At 38.5% G+C, this 6,242-nt stretch overlaps 1 pseudogene; it reads right to left on the reverse strand.

Annotated features, from left to right (window-relative positions):
• Positions 1-1,418: 1,418 nt before the first annotated feature.
• LOC149194125 (pentatricopeptide repeat-containing protein OTP51, chloroplastic pseudogene) lies at positions 1,419-3,590 on the reverse strand (annotated as a pseudogene).
• Positions 3,591-6,242: the final 2,652 nt, after the last annotated feature.

Consider the following 6,242-nt stretch of genomic DNA (forward strand, 5'->3'; position numbering starts at 1 on the left):
GGAGATAAATCTAGTTGGGTCTGTCAAGAGGAGTGTTGAGCAGGAGCAACAGGACAAAGGTATCTACATCAGCCACCGGTACAGGTATTCCTCCATAGACTACTCTTGTAAAGTTTATTAGAATGAAATATTCACCTTAATTTATGTTGATTATAATGTAAATGATAAAATTTTATTTGTTTAAAAGCCATGTAAGTAAGTAAGTTATCTCCTCTTATCACATTTAATTTCAGAAGAAATTAGATCTGTTAGTAGACCCTAGAATAGGGCTCTTACACATGGTATCAGAGCTTTGGTTCAAAATCTGGACCCAAAGCCCACTAAAACCCAAATGCCGCTAGAAGGAGGACTTGAACCTCCGACCTTATAGCTGTTAAGCTGTTGTCGTTAACAGCCTTTACCCATGAGAGCATCTAAATTTTGGTGCTCCGCAACCCAATTAGAGCATCTTAATTCTGGCGCATGTAATATTAAAGAAATGAAATAAAGAGCCAACTTATTGATCCCCTAATAATTGTCATAATGTTCAAAAGCAAAAACATGAAAAGTCATATTTTATTAAACAACAACAATCTTAACCTTAGTCTGTTTTATGGATCCACCTTAATACTGTTTAATGAAAAAAAAACAAAACAAAAACCCCACCGCCCCACTCTCGAAATCCAAAGCTTGTCGACTGAGCCAGCTGTGAAGAAGCAGAGCCTAGTATACAAAGCAAGGGCTGCCACGGCTGGCCTACAGGAGAATTGGGTCGATGTGGAGACAGATGAGGAAACCCATTTAAGCGGGAGCTCAGATAGGAACGACGAGAAGGAGTTGGAGGAGGTTTCGGAGGAATGGAGGAGGAGGGAGATTTCCTGGCTCTGCGAGGAATTGCCTGCACATGACCCAGCTATCATGATCAGAATCCTCAACCGACAACAGAAATGGATTCAGCAGGAGGATGTCAAATATATCATCATGCATCTTCTTCGAATACGCGAAAGCAATATCGGTCATAGAGTGTATAAATGGCTGATCTAGCAAGATCGGTTTGAATTTGACCCTGAACTTGCTAGTAAACTAGCAGACATTCTGGCCAAGGACCTCAAGTTGTAAGATGTCGTGATGTGTTTGATGATATCATTAACAAAGGCTATGTGCCTTGTGAATCTACATTCAATTTCTCATTTTAGGCTTACAAATAAATTAAGTGCCCTTCAATCTTCTATATCCAACGCATTCAGATCATCTACTTGTGTCACACATCCATCATTGAATCCCATCATTCTTAATTGATCATGAACTGGAAGAAATGGCATGCTCTTTCATGTCAGAATGTTCAATTCTCATCACTGTAGAGAGTATTCTCATGTCCTTGCAGCAAATGCAATCTGCATGCTAAGTTGTGTAGCCAAAAAGGTTCATTCTCTCTGTGCTTACTGTGTTAAAATTTTCGACTCTGTTTCAGTCTCTTTAATCCCTTCCCGAGAGTCAGAATCACTCATGGACTCAGAACTCCCCTCATTAAACTCGTCCTCTGAATAAAAATTAGTGTCTTCATTTCCTGCTCCATTTTCAATAACTCTAGCTTTAGGTTTCAAAAACTCTTTCAATGGATCCAATATGTAAGGCTCCATCAACTCCCAAACCAAGATTGCATCCTTACCTTGACATCGTATCTGAAACTACTTTCCCTTCCTTTTTATGACACAATTTATTGACTTCATTCTCAAGGCTTTCCCAACACATTCAACATCTTCAACTTTATAGTTTGGTGCTTAAAATATAACATCTCCAGAGGTGCTCTTACGTCCACCATACATATACCAGCATGCTATAACACTGGGGAGATAGCCACCGATGTATAAGCCGTGGCATTACCATCTGTCCCCCTGGTCTAAATTGATTTGCATAAAATCGAAAACTACCATGACTCATAGTAGAAAAATGAGGCAGTATGTCTTCAGCTTGAATTTTCAATCGATCAACTGGTTTCAACCATTCATAAAATGTGTCGTATATGTGTGCTTTCAATACATCCTGTACCTCAAATTTTTCATTTAACTCAAAATGAACTTCAAAGTCTTGTTCTCATCATAGGATTCTACCTTAGCACCAAACAAAAATATAGCAATTAAAATCTCACGCTGCTCTGCAACAAGTTTCAAGCTGAGACGCTTATTAACATTTTTGTCGCCCAAATTGAGCAATGGTTTTATTTGTAGCATCAATGTGGGCTCAACGTCATATTTCTTATGACACATTTCATCATACAATTGTTTGATCCTTTCTTCTTGACTAGCATTGAGATATCCCTCTAGCATTATGTTGCACATCTTGATTTAATACCAATTGCACCATCCCTTTGCAACTCTACAAAAAACCCCTCAGCCCTCTCCAGCATGCCACATTTAATCAAGGATTCAAGATATATTTCATAAGCTGCCCGATTAGGTCGACACTTTGCCATACATTGAGAAAATGTGGATTCTACTTCACCATACATAGACAGACACATATACATTTGCATCAAGTCCACATAGGATGGCTGCAGTGGCTTCAAACCACTATCCTCAAATTGCTTCATAAAATTTTCCGCATGTTCTTTTTCTTGGGCTTTTGACATTATCTCAATAATTTTCAGATAAGAAATCACACTCATGGAGACTCCTTCCTCCTACATTTTTGTGAATATCTCCAAAGACTTCATAGGTTGTCCAACCTTGGCATAAACTTCCATTTGATACACATAAGCCTGAGAAGTGAGATCTACAGCAGTGTCAACTAACTTTGCCCAAGTTCTTTCAGCCTCTTTTACATCTGCATGTCTTGAACAAACCCTGAGTATTGAGACAAGTAAGTCTCTACTTTCCTTAAATCCTGCTTGCTTCATCTCATTTCTTAGATAAACTATTCTTTCATGATCTATACAATCTTGGTAGCTGTGAAGCCATATTAAACCTTCATAAATATCCTCCTTTATCCTATGCCCTGCTGTTTTCAAATTCTGAAACACAGCTTCTGTTGGTCTTAAATGATGTTTCGCAGTCCCTCCTGTGCCACGTAATAGGGCCTTAAAAAGAGAATTTTGTAAGCTGAGACTTGGCTGATACCCTCCAAGTTGAATCATGCGATTGTATATGTCACAGGCTTCATCAACAAAACCTTTAACCGGTGCTTCAATGTAAGCCACAATGAGAAGAATGAATGCTAGTGAGCACACCTACAATCTTCAGTGAGAAATTATTTAATGATGATGGCAAGAACAAAGTTGATCCTATAGTGTAGAAGAGATCAAAGAATGAAGTTGATCCTATAGTGTTGAGGTCAATAATGAGGTTGATCCTATAGTGTAGAAGAGGTCAAGAACGAAATTGATGCTACAGTGTAGAAGAGATCAGTGGACAGTAATACATACCTCACCACCACTGCCTTGATGCAATGTATGCTATGAGTTTAGTTCAAGGTTTAAGCAGGATCCAAGTATATATATATTATAACAAAGAGTACACTGTGGTAAACCAATGGTACATGCAATTTTAGTATTTGTACATTCGTGAGCGCTCTGGCTTTGTTGGATACATGGATAACGATTGAGCAAGCTCCATTGCATAATATAATAGGAGCCAATATATCAACGTGAAAAGCACACAATGCACATCTCCCAGAACGATTAGGGCCTTTGTTTCCTTCACTGTTATATTTGTGTATCTTAGTACACCCAAAAGCAATGCATACCCACTAAATATAAAGGATATTTGTGGCAAAGGTGGCCTCATAATATTCTTGGAATACATAACCAGGGGTGCCCATCTTCACCTTAAAATTGTTTACAAGGGGCCCAGTTTTCATGCTTCCAAAGCTAGAGATAATGGTCGAGTCCCTATGAAAATATGTCTTCTATGTACGCATGAGACATGTTTCAAACCCATCATCAATTTTAACAGCAGGTTTCATCTCCCCTCCTTGGAAGCAACCTTCCCTAATCTTGCAAAATCCTCAATATACCCAATAAACAATACTCATAGCATGTCTCCACAATAATGAGAACCATCTTGATAAGCATGAGAACCATCCTGATAAGCATGGCATCTCTATTATTGAGGAATTTGGGTTGTTCTCAAAATTTTCACTAGATAGTCTGTCTGCCCCCTGCAAATTTAATGTGGTAGGTGAACAAACCAACGCAGGAGCATAGCCATATGCATTTGGAGTGGCTCAACCAATTTGCATAAAAATGGAAGCTGATCTGCCCAAGTGCATGTGATTATTTCTAGCATGTTCTCATGCATACGAGCCTTTGTTAGCATGATAAACTAAATGTTGGTCAAATAATGCATTTGACGAAGCGTTGAAATTCTGACATAGGTTGATTACATATATCCTTCATTTTGGATGGCAATTGCAATAATGTACATGAGTACGAATGCATACCAAATGTCAGCCCAAGGAGTTGATGGCTTTATGAATCAATCCTTCTCTTCCAAACTTTTCTTCGCAAAATAGTATCTAAATGCAATAATGTTGATCAATTGTAAATTCAACAGTGTTGATCCATTGTAAAAACGGCCAAGGTAACTTGTTTCTCCAACACCACAACCCTTTGCCTACTCTACTGTGCCATTAAAATCAATGTGCTCTAATAGGCAGCACTTTACCCCAGAAAATCTGATAGCCAGCTTCAATCTGCATACTCTCTGTACGCAACCTAAAGTTGTTAAGATTCTTTCATCTTGAGCATAGTTTGAATTGGCTAGTTGAGGCCCAAATTCAAGGTTACAGCCTTGCAGACTCAATGCTTTCTGGGTAAAGTGTTTGCCAACAACATTGCATCAGATCAGTGCTTCAAACCCAGAATATCAGCAATAGTGCATATCACTATCACTTGGCAGAATAAAATGACAGAGCAGTGTTGAGCCCTAAACTTTACTAACTCAAGATCAAAACAAAAATCGTGGCCTAACTCATTTCCATAACTGGTGAAATGGTTTTTAGTATCTGTTGGTTTATTTGTAATTAAAATTTCATATCATAGTATTTATCATCAGTTGTGATCTCTGTTTTAGAAACAGGTTTCAATTTTGTGGCTTTGTTGGTAATAGGATGGAGATGTAGTCACAATTACTATGATGTTGTTTCCTAATGGCGGAAAAACTATTGTCTGACCCATATCCATTAGTCAGACATGCTCATGAAGATGTGTAGTGTGGTAGCAAGTTCTGGTTTAATTGTTATGATCATCAATGGATACAGTGGTCATGGCAAAACCTTTTTTTCTTAAGCCCAGAAACTTGCAGAAAGCATCACTTTAGACAAACTGAATCCAGATTTCCTAATGGCAGAAAAACTATTGTCTGACCCATATCCCTTAGTCAGACATGCTCATGAAGATGTGTAGTGTGGTAGCAAGTTCTGGTTTAATTGTTATGATCATCAATGGATACAGTGGTCATGGCAAAACCTTTTTTTTCTTAAGCCCAGAAACTTGCAGAAAGCATCACTTTAGACATTATTTCCCTGCGTGGTCTGTGTCTGTTTATGACTACCTGCATAAATATCAGGTTACTGTATTTTAATCTTTGGTTGATGTCCATCCTCTGCCTCCGAAACGCCAATAATGTGTGTCCTACTTATGGTGTTGTAGGTTGTTGTTCTCTGCAGCCTTCTTGATCTGTATTGGTGTATGGTTTTGGACCCTTTACCTGATCTTTTTCGTATGCTTCAGAGCCTCTGATGATTTACTTTACACTGATGTCTGTGTAGATCCTTTCCCTCTTTCATCTGCTTATCCTTGAAGGTTATTGTTTCTGAGCCTTTAACTGAGATCCATCCTTTGCTTCGGGGACAATGATGATGTACATTCTACTTGATATGTAGATTGTTGCCCTCTGCAATCTTCTTATCCTTATCAGGTTATAGTTTCTGAGCCATTTTTTGATATCCTTATCCTTTTGATGTGCAGTCCAATCACGAGTTTGTAACTTTGTGGAACGTTTCCCTCTGCAATATGCTTATCCTTTGCTGAAGAACTGCCGAGATTTAGAGTGGGAGCACAGTTCTATCCTTTTTCCTTGGCCTGTTATCAAGCTCAGGGGGCCACATTTGTTCCTCTTTATAGTCCCTTTTTGCAACTTTCTGACATGAGGGATATCAGTGATCATTCATATAGATAGTTCATTACCTCCTTTTATGTTTAAGATTAAATCATATTGCAGTAGCGACTGTAAAGTGTGCCTTGTTAGTGAAAGGGATTCAGACAC

This window comes from Pinus tabuliformis, chromosome 2_2 (assembly GCF_031772625.1).
Source record: "Pinus tabuliformis cultivar Carrire ecotype Pingquan chromosome 2_2, CPIR1, whole genome shotgun sequence".
Classification (NCBI taxonomy): domain Eukaryota; kingdom Viridiplantae; phylum Streptophyta; class Pinopsida; order Pinales; family Pinaceae; genus Pinus; species Pinus tabuliformis.